Consider the following 17,596-nt stretch of genomic DNA (forward strand, 5'->3'; position numbering starts at 1 on the left):
TTATTATTTATTATTATAGAACTATTTATTCCATGGCACTTTTCATGTGAAAAGGGTATACATAATAATAATCAAGCATAATAATATTGAACAAAACAAGTCACCGACTGGTACAGGAGGAGAGAGGACCCTGCCCACTACGGCTCACAATCTATAAGGGACGGTTGAGGATTAGAGATGAGCAAATATGTTTGGTTCCCTCCTTATTTGGCAAGCTATAGCGCTTACCGAATAAGCAGCAGAGGGAACCCTGCGATATTCCCGAGCGGGAGCTCTCCGATAATCAGGTGTCCGGTGCCGCAGCTGTATGTGGCTCAGCTGTGTGAAAGTTACAACACACAGGCTCTCCATACATGTGCTGTGCCTGTCACATACCCGCGACACATGCAGCTGCGGCACAGGACTACTGATTAGCCGGAGCACTCCAGGTATCCGGGTTCCCTCTGCAGCTTCTTCGGTATGCACTGTAGCTTGCTCAATAAGGAGGGACCCAAGCATATTTGCTCATCTCTAGTGAGGATACAGTAGTTGAGGGTAGAGCTGGTCGTGCAGGATTAAAATACCTTACATTCATTGTATTTATGTATATGTCCAGTCTAAGAAAAACACTGAAAATAGATACTATCTGCAATGAATAGAAGGTGACACTCCCTCTGATTTGCTAAAGCATACAGCTCTGGCAAAAATTAGGAGACCACTGCAAAATGTTCAGTTTGTCTGATTTTTCTCTTTATCGGTATATGCTTGAGTAAAATGTAAATTGTTCTTTTATTCTATAAACTTCTGACAACATGTTTCCGAATTTCCAAGCAATAAATTTTTTATTTTTTTTTGGAAAAGGAGAAATGGTCAAAATTTAAAAAAAAAACAGTGCTTTCAGACCTCAAATAATGCAAAAATAAAAAACAAGTTCATAATCATTTAGAAACAAGAATACTAATGTTTTAACTCAGAAACAGTTCAAAAATCAATATTTTCTGGAATAAACATTAGTAGATACCGCAAGGTTGGGACTCAGCGGTGCCTCCGCGGTGGTGAGAGTAGCCAAGGTACGTACTCTATCCTAGTCACTACCCAGTGCGGAAGTCTCTCTGGGCTGAGGGTAGAAAGTGTCGGCAGTCTGGCTAGCTGGGGTTGTAGGCACAGCTAACGGGCGTGGGTCCGTGGAGAGGGAGCTAACCGTCTCGCTACTCACAAGATCGTTCCCCGCCAAGTGTCCCGTCTTCCCGCTCAAACTGCTATTTTTGTAGCTCCCGCCCCCAACAGTCAGGTGTCCTGAACTGCTCCAGTCAGCAATCTCTTCCCCCTGAAACACTGGTGACAGCCGCGACGGTTCAGGCCCAGACACGCAGGAGAGGCCGTTAGCACAGCCCACGTAGTATATAGCACAGCCCATGCAGTGTATAACACAGCCCACGTAGTATATAGCACAGTCCACGTAGTATATAACACAGCCCACGCAGTGTATAACAGCCCACGTAGTATACAGCACAGCCCAAGCAGTGTATAACACAGCCCATGCAGTATATAACACAGCCCATGCAGTATATAGCACAGCCCATGAAGTATATAACACAGCTTATGTAGTATGTAATACAGGCCACGTATTATATAACACAGCCCACGTAGTATATAACACAGCCACGTACTATATAGCACAGCCACGTAGTATATTGCCCAGCCATGTATATTGCATTGCTACGTAGTATATAGCACAGCCCACGTAGTATATAACACAGCTCACGCAGTATATAACAAAGCTACGTAGTATATTGCCCAGCCACAAAATATATTGCACAGCTACGTAGTATATAGCACAGCTCACGTAGTATATAGCACAGCTCACGTAGTATATAGCACAGCTCACGCAGTATATAACACAGCCACGTAGTATATTGCCCAGCCACGTAATATATTGCACAGCCCACATAGTATATAGCACAGAGACGCAGTATATAACACAGCTCACGCAGTATATAACACAGGCCATGTAGTATATAGCACAGAGATGTAGTATATAACACAGCCCACGCAGTATATAGCACAGCCCACGTAGTATATAGCAATGTGGGCACCATATCCCTGTTAAAAAAAAATTAAAATAAAAAATAGTTATATACTCACCTTCCGGCGGCCCCCGGATCCAGGCCAGGTGTTTAGCAATGCTCCTCACAATGCTCCGGTCCCAAAAATGCATTGCGGTCTCGTGAGATGATGACGTAGAGGTCTCGCGAGACCGCTATGTCATCATCTCGTGAGACCGCAATGCATAGCCCGGAGCGTCGGAAGGAGCTGGAAAGGCGCCTGCCCCACATCCTAAGGGTCTGCATGCACCTTCATCAGTAGGGTTGAGCGAAACGGGTCGTTCATTTTCAAAAGTCGCCGACTTTTGGCAAAGTCGGGTTTCATGAAACCCGATCCGACCCCTGTGCGTGGTCGGCCATGCGGTACGCGACTTTCGCGCCAACGTCGCGTTTCAATGACGCGAAAAGCGCCATTTCTCAGCCAATGAAGGTGAATGCAGAGTGTGGGCAGCGTGATGACATAAGTCCTGGTCCCCACCATCTTAGAGAAGGGCATTGCAGTGATTGGCTTGCTGTCTGCGGCGTCACAAGGGCTATAAAGAGGCGTTCCCGCCGACCGCCATCTTACTGCTGCTGATCTGAGCTTAGGGAGAGGTTACTGCCGCTTCGTCAGAAGCAGGGATAGCGTTAGGCAGGGTCCATTAACCACCAAACCGCTTGTGCTGTAGCGATTTCCACTGTCCAACACCACCTTTTGTTTGCAGGGACAGTGGAAGCTACATTTTTTTTTCCTCAGCGCTGTAGCTCATTGGGCTGCCCTAGAAGGCTCCCTGATAGCTGCATTGCTGTGTGTTCGCCGCTGTGCAAACCAACTGCTTTTTTCAAAGCACAAATCCTGTTTGTTCCTTTCTGCACAGCTATCTTTTTTGTTTGTCCACACTTTTTATTTAATTTGTGCATCAGTCCACTCCTTATTGCTGCCTGCCATACCTGGCTGAGATTACTGCAGGGAGATAGTAATTGTAGGACAGTCCCTGTTTTTATTTTTTTTTGGTGGGAGATTAAGATTGGCATTTCTGCTAGAGTGCCATCCCTGTGTGTGCCATCTCTCACTCAGTGGGCCATAGAAAGCCTATTTATTTTTTTGCTTGATTTGGGTTCTAAAATCTACCTGAAAAAATCACTACATCAATCAGTGGGAGAAAAATATTGGCCTCTGGGCTTGTGTGCCACTCCTGACTCCTGTGTGTGCCATCTCTCACTCAGTGGGCCATAGAAAGCCTATTTATTTTTTTGCTTGATTTGGGTTAAATCATTTTATTTCATTTTGTTTCTAAAGTCTCCCTGAAAAAAGCCTTTTTTTTATTTGGTTTCTAAATTGTCCCTGAAAAAATCATTTTATTTTATTTGGTTTCTAAATTCTTCCTGAAAAAATCATTTTATTTCATTTTGTTTCTAAAGTCTCCCTGAAAAAAAAAAAAAAAAAAAAACAGTGGGAGATTAATATTGCCCTTTCTCTTTGTGTGCCAGTCTTGACTCCTGGGTGTGCCATCTCTCTCTCTCTCTCAAATTGTGGGCCATAGAAAGCCTATTTATTTTTTTGCTTGATTTGGGTTCTAAATTGTACCTGAAAAAATCACTACATCAATCAGTGGGAGATAAATATTGGCCTCTGGGCTTGTGTGCCACTCCTGACTCCTGTGTGTGCCATCTCTCACTCAGTGGGCCATAGAAAGCCTTTTTTTTTTTTTTTTATTTGGTTTCTAAATTCTCCCTGAAAAAATCATTTTATTTTATTTGGTTTCTAAATTCTTCCTGAAAAAATCATTTTATTTTATTTTGTTTCTAAAGTCTCCCTGAAAAAAAAAAAAAAAAAAATCAGTGGGAGATTAATATTGACATTTGTGCTTGAGTGACAGTCTTGACTCCTGGGTGTGCCATCTCTCTCTGTCTCTCAAATTGTGGGCCATAGAAAGCCTATTTATTTTTTTGCTTGATTTGGGTTCTAAATTGTACCTGAAAAAATCAATAAATCATTCAGTGGGAGATAAATATTGGCCTCTGGGCTTGTGTGCCACTCCTGACTCCTGTGTGTGCCATCTCTCACTCAGTGGGCCATAGAAAGCCTATTTTTTTTTATTTGGTTTCTAAATTCTCCCTGAAAAAATCATTTTATTTTATTTGGTTTCTAAATTCTTCCTGAAAAAATCATTTTATTTTATTTTGTTTCTAAAGTCTCCCTGAAAAAAAAAAAAAAAAATCAGTGGGAGATTAATATTGACATTTGTGCTTGAGTGACAGTCCTGCGTGTGTGGCATCTCTGTGATTTGGTGCCACAGAAAACAGAGTGTGTAACATTGTGCCTGATTTTCCTTGTGGTCTCACCAACCTGTAAAGGGATATTGAAATCGTACTGAAGTTATAGCTCACCGTGTAAGTTGTTTGACAGCAACAAATAAAGTTACTTTGGTTAAGTTTTTAAAACAATGAGGAAGTCTGGTGCAAGAGGTCGTGGCCGTGGGCGTTCATTGTCAGCTGGTAATGATGGTAGTGGTAGTGGAGCATCAGGTGGTCGTGGGAAAAAAAATATTCCACCTAAGTCTGGAGCTGTTGAGCCAGGTTCGTCGTCTGGCTACACAAGGCCTCAAACGCTCTCTTTTCTGGGAGTAGGAAAACCGCTTTTAAAGCCAGAGCAGCAACAGCAAGTTTTGGCTTACATTGCAGACTCAGCCTCTAGCTCTTTTGCCTCCTCTTCTGAAACTGGTAAATGTAAAAGCAGTGCGTCGCTTGTGGATGTTCACGGTCAGGGACAAGTCGCTTCCTTGTCCTCTTCAGCAAAAACAACAACAGAGAAGAATGCAGCAGGCGACACAACGGGTTACTCCATGGAGCTCTTTACACATACCGTCCCTGGCTTAGAAAGTGAAACACTTAACAGGCCATGCCCATTACAAGTAGATTCTGACATGGAGTGCACTGATGCACAGCCACAGCCAGACTACTATGCTGGTCCTTTGACTCAGACCACAACATTGCCCTCTCAGGGTACTGATCCACAATCAGACCCTGATGAGACTATGATGCCCCGTCACGAACGCTATTCCACCGACCGACACGGTGACACAGACGAAGTTGCACACGAGCTAGAAGAGGAGGTAATAGATGACCCAGTTGTTGACCCCGATTGGCAGCCATTGGGGGAACAGGGTGCAGGCGGCAGTAGTTCAGAAGCGGAGGTGGAGGAGGGGCCGCAGCAGGCATCAACATCGCAACAGGTTCCATCTGCCGGGCCCGTATCTGGCCCAAAACGCGTGGCAAAGCCAAAACCTGTTGGAGGACAGCGAGGCCATCCGGTTAAAGCTCAGTTTGCAATCCCTGAAAAGGGATCCGATGCTAGGAAGAGTGCAGTCTGGCATTTTTTTAAACAACATCCAATTGATCAGCGCAAAGTCATCTGTCAAAAATGTTCAACTAGCTTAAGCAGAGGTCAGAATCTGAAAAGTCTCAATACAAGTTGCATGCATAGACATTTAACCACCATGCATTTTCAAGCCTGGACTAACTACCAAACGTCCCTTAAGGTTGTAGCACCCTCGGCCAATGAAGCTAGTCAGCAATGCAACATCCCTTCAGTCACTGTAAGGCCACCATTTTCCGCACCACCGGCAGTATCTGTGCAGGTTTCTTTGCCAGCCAAAAGCAGTCAGGGTCAGGGAATCACCAGTTTTGTAGGAGGAAATATTGCATCTAGGGCACCGGCGGAAACAATACCGTCTCCAACCGTCTCTCAGTCTGCCATGTCCACCGGCACACCCGCTAGTTCCACGATCTCCAGCTCTCCAGTCCAGCTCAACCTACATGAGACTCTGGTTAGAAAAAGGAAGTACTTATCCTCGCATCCGCGTACACAGGGTTTTAACGCCCACATAGCTAGACTCATCTCGTTAGAGATGATGCCCTACCGGTTAGTTGAAAGCGAAGCTTTCAAAGCCCTGATGGAGTACGCTGAACCACGCTACGAGCTACCCAGTCGACACTTTTTTTTCCAGAAAATCCATCCCAGCCCTGCACCAGCATGTTAAACAGCGCATCGTCCATGCACTCAGGCAATCTGTGAGTGCAAAGGTGCACCTGACTACAGATGCATGGACCAGTAGGCATGGCCAGGGACGTTACGTGTCCATCACGGCACACTGGGTGAATGTGGTGGATGCAGGGTCCACAGGGGACATCAATTTCGGGACAGTTGTGCCTAGCCCACGGTCTAGGAAACAGTTGGCTGTAGGCGTTCGCACCCCCTCCTCCTCCTCCTCGTCCTCCTGCAGAAGCGACAGCTCTTCCACAGACCGCAGTCGGCCAACCACTCCATCGGCAGCTGACACTGTTGCACACCAGTTGTCCCATTATGGGCCAGCTACTGGCAACCGTCAGCAGGCTGTATTGGCTATGAAGTGTTTGAGCGACAACAGACACACCGCGGAAGTTCTGTCCGAGTTCTTGCAGCAAGAAACGCAGTCGTGGCTGGGCACAGTAGATCTTGAGGCAGGCAAGGTAGTGAGTGATAACGGAAGGAATTTCATGGCTGCCATCTCCCTTTCCCAACTGAAACACATTCCTTGCCTGGCTCACACCTTAAACCTGGTGGTGCAGTGCTTATTGAAAACTTATCCTGGGTTCTCCGACCTGCTCCTCAAAGTGCGTGGACTTTGCTCACATATCCGCCGTTTGCCTGTACACTCTAGCCGTATGCAGACCTATCAGCGGTCTTTGAACCTTCCCCAGCATCGCCTAATCATAGACGTTGCAACAAGGTGGAACTCAACACTGCACATGCTTCAGAGACTGTGCGAACAGAGGCGGGCTGTTATGTTTTTGTGGGAGGATACACATACACGGGCAGGCAGTAGGATGGCAGACATGGAGTTGTCAGGTGTGCAGTGGTCAAAGACACAAGACATGTGTCAAGTCCTTCAGTGTTTTGAGGAATGCACACGGCTGGTTAGTGCAGACAACGCCATAATAAGCATGAGCATCCCCCTAATGTGTCTGCTTATGCAAAGTTTGACGCACATAAAGGATCAGGCGTCTGCACCAGAGGAAGAGGAAAGCCTTGATGACAGTCAGCCATTGTCTGGTCAGGGCAGTGTACAGGACGAGTTAGCGGGCGAAGAGGAGGTGGAGGACGAGGAGGATGATGGGGATGAGTATATTTTTAATGAGGAAGCTTTCCCGGGGGCACTGGAAATTGGTTGCGTGGCAAGGCCGGGTTCTGGGTTTTTGAGGGACACAAGTGACGTAGATTTGCCTGAAACTGCCCCTCAACCAATCACAACCGCAGATTTGACAACTGGAACTTTGGCCCACATGGCGGATTATGCCTTACGTATCCTCAAAAGGGACACACGCATTACTAAAATGATGAACGATGACGATTACTGGTTGGCCTGCCTCCTTGATCCTCGCTATAAAGGCAAATTGCAAAATATTATGCCACATGAGAACTTGGAACTAATATTAGCAACCAAACAATCAAGTCTTGTTGACCGTTTGCTTCAGGCATTCCCAGCGCACAGTGCACGTGCTCGTTCTCACACGAGCTCCAGGGGGCAGCAGACCAGGAGTGTTAGGGGTGCACACATCAGAAGTGGCGTTGGACAGAGGGGTTTTCTGACCAGGTTGTGGAGTGATTTTGCTATGACCGCAGACAGGACAGGTACTGCTGCATCAATTGAAAGTGACAGGAGACAACATTTGTCCAGTATGGTTACAAACTATTTTTCATCCCTTATCGATGTTCTCCCTCAACCGTCATTCCCATTTGATTACTGGGCATCAAAATTAGACACCTGGCCAGAATTGGCAGAATATGCATTGCAGGAGCTTGCTTGCCCGGCAGCTAGTGTCCTATCAGAAAGAGTATTCAGTGCTGCAGGTTCAATATTAACCGAAAAAAGGACTCGTCTGGCTACCCAAAATGTTGATGATCTAACATTCATTGAAATGAACCACAACTGGATTTCGAATTCTTTTGCCCCACCTTGCCCGGCCGACACCTAGCTTTCCTATGAAAAGCTCTTGCGTGTGGACTACTGTGAATTACTTTTCTAATGTCTAATTTGCTGCAGCTGATTGTCCAGCAGACAACATGTTTACACCTCCCTAAATGGCCAAACTCCCCACACGGGGCCGTGGTATCGCGACTTGGCGTAAGCACCCGTGAGAGTGCTGTTTGTCTGAAGAGGTGGGTGTGCCCGCTTTTGGTCGACGGCAGTGCCACTGGGTCCCTCATAGTACAATAAAGTGTCTCTGGCGGTGGTGGTGCGCACCCAACGTCAGACACACTGTTGTAACATGAGGGGCCCTGGGCGTGTACCGCCGGCCACAAGAGAGTTCACCCACCCCCAGGTCAAACATTGCTCTACCACTTCCACAGTTATCTCTCACACTTCCACCAATGTTTAGTCTATGCGCTGACATCCTTCCATTCCTGCCACTGACAATACCATTGTGTTGACATGTATGATGGTACTTAACATAGTCAGGGGCAGTGTCCTCTATTTACCACAGTAAATACTTTGCGCTAAATTAGTAGGTCTAAAACTACGCAGAGGATCCCACCCCTGTACCTAATGATTGCACCCTTTAGTGTTTTCGTTTTGTTTCAATGCGAGACATTCACATTTATTTATTGTTTTGGACTACTAACTGGCAGACACTCATTACAATCGGCCTCCGCTGACCAGACCACTGCTGCCCGTGTACCCCTGGAACCAATTTTAAATTGCCTACAGCCAGCCCAATTAAATTATGTTAGGCCTTCGAAGCCTGTCTGCGGCCCGTTCTTTCAACTACTACTACACTGACCTGTCTACTGCTGCCCGTGTACCCCTGGAACCAATTATAAAGTGCCTACAGCCATATGTTATTATGTTAGGCCTTCGAAGCCTGTCTGCAGTCCCTCCTTCCACTAGGCCTCCACTGACCAGACCACTGCTGCACGTGTACCCCTGGAACCAATCATAACTTGCCTACAGCCAGCCCATGTTATTATGTTAGGCCTTCGAAGCCTGTCTGCGGTCCCTCCTTCCACTAGGCCTCCACTGACCAGACCACTGCTGCCCGTGTACCCCTGGAACCAATCATAAATTGCCTACAGCCAGCCCATGTTATTATGTTAGGCCTTCGAAGCCTGTCTGCGGTCCCTCCTTCCACTAGGCCTCCACTGACCAGACCACTGCTGCCCGTGTACCCCTGGAACCAATCATAAATTGTCTACAGCCAGCCCATGTTATTATGTTAGGCCTTCGAAGCCTGTCTGCGGTCCCTCCTTCCACTAGGCCTCCACTGACCAGACCACTGCTGCCCGTGTACCCCTGGAACCAATCATAAATTGCCTACAGCCAGCCCATTTAATTATGTTAGGCCTTCGAAGCCTGTCTGCGGTCCCTCCTTCCACTAGGCCTCCACTGACCTGTCTACTGCTGCCCGTGTACTCCTGGAACCAATTATAAAGTGCCTACAGCCTGTCCAATTTAATTATGTTAGGAACAAAGAAACCTGCGGCACTCACCCCGTTGTTGCTGTGTGAACGTGTTCTTTATTGAAACATGGCTTTACGGAAGATCATACATCCAGCTAGGCAGCAGGTTTTACAGGAGGGTGCGGTGATGGAGCGTGGACGACGACCGTTTCGCACTGAGTGTGCTTCAACGGGTCCAGTGTGCCCTGGACCCGTTGAAGCACACTCAGTGCGAAACGGCCGTCGTCCACGCTCCATCATGGCACCCTCCTGTAAAACCTGCTGCCTAGCTGGATGTATGATCTTCCGTAAAGCCATGTTTCAATAAAGAACACGTTCACACAGCAACAACGGGGTGAGTGCCGCAGTTTTCTTTGTTCTTGGATATGTATTCAGCTTCACGCTTTTACTGCCAGAGCACCTGATGCCCGCAAGCTGTTTGTGACAATTGCATGCAGTGAGTTCTAGTCCAAAGGAGTACACACTGCTCTAGTGCCGTCCTGCTCTCACCTTTCTTTGCATTTGGAACTGTTAATTATGTTAGGCCTTCGAAGCCTGTCTGCGGCCCATTCTTTCAACTACTACTACACTGACCTGTCTACTGCTGTCCGTGTACTCCTGGAACCAATTATAAAGTGCCTACAGCCTGTCCAATTTAATTATGTTAGGCCTTCGAAGCCTGTCTGCGGTCCCTCCTTCCACTAGGCCTCCACTGACCAGACCACTGCTGCCCATGTACCCCTGGAACAAATCATAAATTGCCTACAGCCAGCCCTAATTTATTATGTTAGCCCTTCGAAGCCTGTCTGCGGTCCCTCCTTCCACTAGGCCTCCACTGACCAGACCACTGCTGCCCGTGTACCCCTGGAACAAATCATAAATTGCCTACAGCCAGCCCTAATTTATTATGTTAGGCCTTCGAAGCCTGTCTGCGGTCCCTCCTTCCATTAGGCCTCCACTGACCAGACCACTGCTGCCCGTGTACCCCTGGAACCAATTTTAAATTGCCTACAGCCAGCCCAATTTAATTATGTTAGGCCTTGGAAGCCTGTCTGCGGCCCGTTCTTTCAACTACTACTACACTGACCTGTCTACTGCTGTCCGTGTACCCCTGGAACCAATCAAAGTGCCTACAGCCAACCCATTTTATTATGTTAGGCCTTCGAAGCCTGTCTGCGGTCCCTCCTTCCACTAGGCCTCCACTGACCAGACCACTGCTGCCCGTGTACCCCTGGAACCAATCATAAATTGCCTACAGCCAGCCCATTTTATTATGTTAGGCCTTCGAAGCCTGTCTGCAGTCCCTCCTTCCACTAGGCCTCCACTGACCTGTCTACTGCTGCCCGTGTTCCCCTGGAACCAATGTTAAAGTGCCTACAGCCCTAATTTATTATGTTAGGCCTTCGAAGCCTGTCTGCGGTCCCTCCTTCCACTAGGCCTCCACTGACCTGTCTACTGCTGCCCGTGTTCCCCTGGAACCAATGTTAAAGTGCCTACAGCCCTAATTTATTATGTTAGGCCTTCGAAGCCTGTCTGCGGTCCCTCCTTCCACTAGGCCTCCACTGACCAGACCACTGCTGCCCGTGCACCCCTGGAACCAATCATAAATTGCCTACAGCCAGCCCATTTAATTATGTTAGGCCTTCGAAGCCTGTCTGCGGTCCCTCCTTCCACTAGGCCTCCACTGACCTGTCTACTGCTGCCCGTGTACTCCTGGAACCAATTATAAAGTGCCTACAGCCTGTCCAATTTAATTATGTTAGGCCTTCGAAGCCTGTCTGCGGCCCGTTCTTTCAACTACTACTACACTGACCTGTCTACTGCTACCCGTGTACCCCTGGAACCAATCATAAATTGCCTACAGCCAGCCCATGTTATTATGTTAGGCTTTCGAAGCCTGTCTGCGGTCCCTCCTTCCACTAGGCCTCCACTGACCAGACCACTGCTGCCCGTGTACCCCTGGAACCAATTTTAAATTGCCTACAGGCAGCCCAATTTTATTATGTTAGGCCTTCGAAGCCTGTCTGCGGCCCGTTCTTTCTACTACTACTACACTGACCAGTCTACTGCTGCCTGTGTACCCCTGGAACCTATTTAAAAGTGCCTACAGCCCAATATTTTATTATGTTAGGCCTTCAAAGCCTGTCTGCGGCCCGTTCTTTCTACTACTACTACACTGACCAGTCTACTGCTGCCCGTGTACCCCTGGAACCAATGTTAAAGTGCCTACAGTCCAATATTTTTTTATGTTAGGCCTTCGAAGCCTGTCTGCGGCCCGTTCTTTCTACTACTCCTACACTGACCAGACCACTGCTGCCCGTGTACCCCTGGAACCTATTTTTTATTGCATAGAGCATCCTTTTTTTAATAGTAGGCGTACAAAGTCTGTCTGCGGTCAACTATTGAAATTGTCCTCCACTGCCCAGAGCAATGCTGCCTGTGTACCCCTGTAACCTTTTTTAAGCTGCAGTGAGCCACATTTTTGGTTTAAGGCCTACTACCTGTGTCTGTCTGCGCCACTCAATTCAGCTGTGTTCCTTTGAAAAAAGCTGAGCGTCAATAGTCTTGTTTTCAGCCTCTAGGAATTTTAAAACTGCATTGGGGCTACAACTTTGGTAGGGCCTACTAACGGTGTCTGCCGCCACAAGGTGTGCCCCAGGTTTCGTCCACATTGCTTCGATCTTCCTACTCTCGTTTAGTAGTTGGTGAAAACTACACTGCATAAGGCCTACAAATTGGGTATGGGGTGTAGAGACGGTGTGTTCAACTCCAAGGTGTTCCCCAGGTTTCCTCGCCATTGCTTCGATCTTAATGCTCTCGTTTAGTAGTTGTTGGAAACTACACTGCATTAGGCCTACAAATTGGGTATGGGGTGTAGAGAGATGGTGTGTTACACTCCAAGGTGTTCCCCAGGTTTCGTCCACATTGCTTCGGTCTTCCGACTCTCGTTTACTAGTTGTAGAAAACTACACTGCATTAGGCCTACAAATTGGGTATGGGGTGTAGAGACGGTGTGTTCCACTCCAAGGTGTTCCCCAGGTTTCCTCTCCATTGCTTCGGTCTTCCGATTCTCGTTTAGTAGTTGTTGAAAACAACACTGCATTAGGCCTACAAATTGGGTATGGGTGTAGAGACGGTGTGTTCCACTCCAAGGTGTTCCCCAGGTTTCCTCTCCATTGCTTCAATCTTAATGCTCTCGTTTAGTAGTTGTTGGAAACTACACTGCATTAGGCCTACACATTTGGTATGGGGTGTAGAGACGGTGTGTTCAACTCCAAGGTGTTCCCCAGGTTTCCTCTCCATTGCTTCAATCTTAATGCTCTCGTTTAGTAGTTGTTGGAAACTACACTGCATTAGGCCTACACATTTGGTATGGGGTGTAGGGACGGTGTGTTCAACTCCAAGGTGTTCCCCAGGTTTCCTCTCCATTGCTTCAATCTTTATGCTCTCGTTTAGTAGTTGTTGGAAACTACACTGCATTAGGCCTACAAATTGGGTATGGGGTGTAGAGACGGTGTGTTCCACTCCAAGGTGTTCCCCAGGTTTCCTCTCCATTGCTTCAATCTTAATGCTCTCGTTTAGTAGTTGTTGGAAACTACACTGCATTAGGCCTACACATTTGGTATGGGGTGTAGAGACGGTGTGTTCAACTCCAAGGTGTTCCCCAGGTTTCCTCTCCATTGCTTCAATCTTAATGCTCTCGTTTAGTAGTTGTTGGAAACTACACTGCATTAGGCCTACACATTTGGTATGGGGTGTAGAGATGGTGTGTTCAACTCCAAGGTGTTCCCCAGGTTTCCTCTCCATTGCTTCAATCTTAATGCTCTCGTTTAGTAGTTGTTGGAAACTACACTGCATTAGGCCTACAAATTGGGTATGGGGTGTAGAGACGGTGTGTTCCACTCCAAGGTGTTCCCCAGGTTTCCTCTCCATTGCTTCAATCTTAATGCTCTCGTTTAGTAGTTGTTGGAAACTACACTGCATTAGGCCTACAAATTGGGTATGGGGTGTAGAGAGATGGTGTGTTACACTCCAAGGTGTTCCCCAGGTTTCGTCCACATTGCTTCGGTCTTCCGACTCTCGTTTAGTAGTTGTAGAAAACTACACTGCATTAGGCCTACAAATTGGGTATGGGGTGTAGAGACGGTGTGTTCCACTCCAAGGTGTTCCCCAGGTTTCCTCGCCATTGCTTCGATCTTAATGCTCTCGTTTAGTAGTTGTTGGAAACTACACTGCATTAGGCCTACACATTTGGTATGGGGTGTAGAGACGGTGTCTTCCACTCCAAGGTGTTCTCCAGGTTGCCTTTCCTGAGCTTCTATCTTCAGGCTCTTGTTAAATAGTGGTTAAATGGAACAACTGCATTTGGCGTACTAGTTGGTTTGGGGCCTACTAACAGTGTCTGCCGCTCCTTGCTGTTCTCCTGGTTTCCTGTCCTGAAATTCCATTTTCAGGCTCTCGTTAAGTAGTTGTTAATGTTAGACTGCATTTGGCCTACTAGTTGGGTTGGGGCCTACTATCGGTGTCTGCCACTCCTTGCTGTTCTCCTCCACTGAACAAAGCTGTGCCGCCTATTTACTACAGTTGCCAATTTTGAACTGCATTTCGACTACTTACTGATTTGGGCCTACTCTCTGTGTCAGCCTCTCATTCCAGTTGTCCTCCACTGCAATGCCCCCTGGTTAGTCCTGTGTTACCTGTTGTGAATTCTGTGGCAGAGCTCCCTCCTGTGGTCACAAGTGGTACTTCGGCTGGTTCTCTGTGAGCTTCCGTTGGTGGAGGAAAGTGGTACTGCGGCTTCTGAGTTTCCTTCCTCAGGTGATGTGGTGAAGTCGTTAGGTGCTGCTCTATTTAACTCCACCTAGTGCTTTGATCCTGGCCTCCAGTCAATGTCCTAGTATTGGACCTGTTTCCTCCTGGATCGTTCCTGTGGCCTGCTGCTCTGCATAGCTAAGTTCTCTTTGCTATTTGTTTGCTGTTTTTTCCTGTCCAGCTTGTCAATTTGTTTTTTCTGCTTGCTGGAAGCTCTGGGACGCAGAGGGTGTACCTCCATGCCGTTAGTTCGGTACGGAGGGTCTTTTTTGCCCCCTTTGCGTGGTTTTTGTAGGGTTTTGTGTTGACCACAAAGTTACCTTTCGTATCCTCGCTCTGTTCAGAAAGTTGGGCCTCACTTTGCTAAATCTATTTCATCTCTACGTTTGTCTTTTCATCTTTACTCACAGTCATTATATGTGGGGGCTGCCTTTTCCTTTGGGGAATTTCTCTGAGGCAAGGTAGGCTTATTTTCTATCTTCAGGCTAGCTAGTTTCTCAGGCCGTGCCGAGTTGCATAGGTATCGTTAGGCGCAATCCACGGCTGCCTTTAGTGTGGTTGGAGAGGATTAGGGATTGCGGTCAACAGAGTTCCCACGTCTCAGAGCTCGTTCTTGTTTTTTGGGTTATTGCCAGGTCACTGTATGTGCGCTGACCTCTATGTCCATTGTGGTACTGAATTACCTTTCATAACAGCACTGGAGGCCTAAAGTACTAATGATTCTCAATAGAGGGAAAAAAGAAGTTCTGAGACCTTTTTTTTTTCTTTGCACTGTGTTTTGCCTTTTTTTTCCCCTAGACATTTGGGTGGTTCAGGACACAGGTGTAGCAATGGACATTAAAGGTCTGTCTTCATGTGTGGATCAGCTCACGGCAAGAGTACAAAGTATTCAAGACTTTGTGGTTCAGAATTCTATGTTAGAACCGAGAATTCCTATTCCTGATTTGTTTTTTGGAGATAGAACTAAATTTCTGAGTTTCAAAAATAATTGTAAACTATTTCTGGCTTTGAAACCTCGCTCCTCTGGTGACCCAGTTCAACAAGTTAGGATCGTTATTTCTTTTTTGCGTGGCGACCCTCAGGACTGGGCATTTTCTCTTGCGTCAGGAGATCCTGCATTAAGTAATATCGATGCATTTTTCCTGGCGCTCGGATTGCTGTACGATGAGCCTAATTCTGTGGATCAGGCAGAGAAGAATTTGCTGGCTCTGTGTCAGGGTCAGGATGAAATAGAGGTATATTGTCAGAAATTTAGAAAGTTGTCCGTACTCACTCAGTGGAATGAAGGTGCGCTCGCAGCTATTTTCAGAAAAGGTCTCTCTGAAGCCCTTAAGGATGTCATGGTGGGATTTCCTATGCCTGCTGGTCTGAATGAGTCTATGTCTTTGGCCATTCAGATCGGTCGACGCTTGCGCGAGCGTAAATCTGTGCACCATTTGGCGGTATTACCTGAGCTTAAACCTGAGCCTATGCAGTGCGATAGGACTTTGACCAGAGTTGAACTGCAAGAACACAGACGTCTGAATGGGCTGTGTTTCTACTGTGGTGATTCCACTCATGCTATCTCTGATTGTCCTAAGCGCACTAAGCGGTTCGCTAGGTCTGCCACCATTGGTACAGTACAGTCAAAATTTCTTCTGTCTGTTACCTTGATCTGCTCTTTGTCATCGTATTCTGTCATGGCATTTGTGGACTCAGGCGCTGCTCTGAATTTGATGGACTTGGAGTATGCTAGGCGTTGTGGGTTTTTCTTGGAGCCCTTGCAGTGTCCTATTCCATTGAGAGGAATTGATGCTACGCCTTTGGCCAAGAATAAGCCTCAGTACTGGACCCAGCTGACCATGTGCATGGCTCCTGCACATCAGGAGGTTATTCGCTTTCTGGTGTTGCGTAATCTGCATGATGTGGTCGTGTTGGGGTTGCCATGGCTACAAGTCTATAATCCAGTATTAGATTGGAAATCCATGTCTGTGTCCAGCTGGGGTTGTCAGGGGGTACATGGTGATGTCCCATTTCTGACTATTTCGTCATCCACCCCTTCTGAGGTTCCTGAGTTCTTGTCTGATTACCGGGATTTATTTGATGGGCCCAAGTCTGATACCCTACCTCCGCATAGGGATTGTGATTGTGCTATCGATTTGATTCCTGGTAGTAAATTCCCAAAAGGTCGACTGTTTAATTTATCTGTGCCTGAGCACGCCGCTATGCGGAGTTATGTGAAGGAGTCTTTGGAGAAGGGGCATATTCGCCCGTCATCGTCGCCATTAGGAGCAGGGTTCTTTTTTGTAGCCAAGAAGGATGGTTCACTGAGACCTTGTATAGATTACCGCCTTCTAAATAAGATCACGGTTAAATTTCAGTACCCCTTGCCATTGTTATCTGATTTGTTTGCTCGGATTAAGGGGGCTAGTTGGTTCACCAAGATAGATCTTCGTGGTGCGTATAATCTTGTGCGTATTAAGCGAGGCGATGAGTAGAAAACTGCATTTAATACGCCCGAGGGCCATTTTGAGTATCTAGTAATGCCATTCGGACTTGCCAATGCTCCATCAGTGTTTCAGTCCTTTATGCATGACATCTTCCGAGAGTACCTGGATAAGTTCCTGATTGTGTACTTAGATGACATTTTGATCTTCTCGGATGATTGGGAGTCTCATGTGAAGCAGGTCAGAACGGTGTTTCAGGTCCTGCGGGCTAATTCTTTGTTTGTGAAGGGATCAAAGTGTCTCTTTGGTGTTCAGAAGGTTTCATTTTTGGGGTTCATCTTTTCCCCTTCTATTATCGAGATGGACCCTGTTAAGGTCCAAGCCATCCATAATTGGACTCAGCCGACATCTCTGAAAAGTCTGCAAAAGTTCCTGGGCTTTGCTAATTTTTATCGTCGCTTCATCTGCAATTTTTCTAGTATTGCTAAACCATTGACCGATTTGACCAAGAAAGGTGCTGATTTGGTCAATTGGTCTTCTGCTGCGGTGGAAGCTTTTCAAGAGATGATGCGTCGTTTTTCTTCTGCCCCTGTGTTGTGTCAACCAGATGTTTCGCTTCCGTTCCAGGTCGAGGTTGATGCTTCTGAGATTGGAGCAGGGGCTGTTTTGTCGCAGAGAAGTTCTGATTGCTCGGTGATGAAACCATGCGCCTTCTTTTTCAGGAAGTTTTCGCCTGCTGAGCGAAATTATGATGTGGGCAATCGAGAGTTGCTGGCCATGAAGTGGGCATTCGAGGAGTGGCGTCATTGGCTTGA

This window comes from Ranitomeya imitator, chromosome 1 (genome assembly GCF_032444005.1).
Source record: "Ranitomeya imitator isolate aRanImi1 chromosome 1, aRanImi1.pri, whole genome shotgun sequence".
Lineage (NCBI taxonomy): Eukaryota > Metazoa > Chordata > Amphibia > Anura > Dendrobatidae > Ranitomeya > Ranitomeya imitator.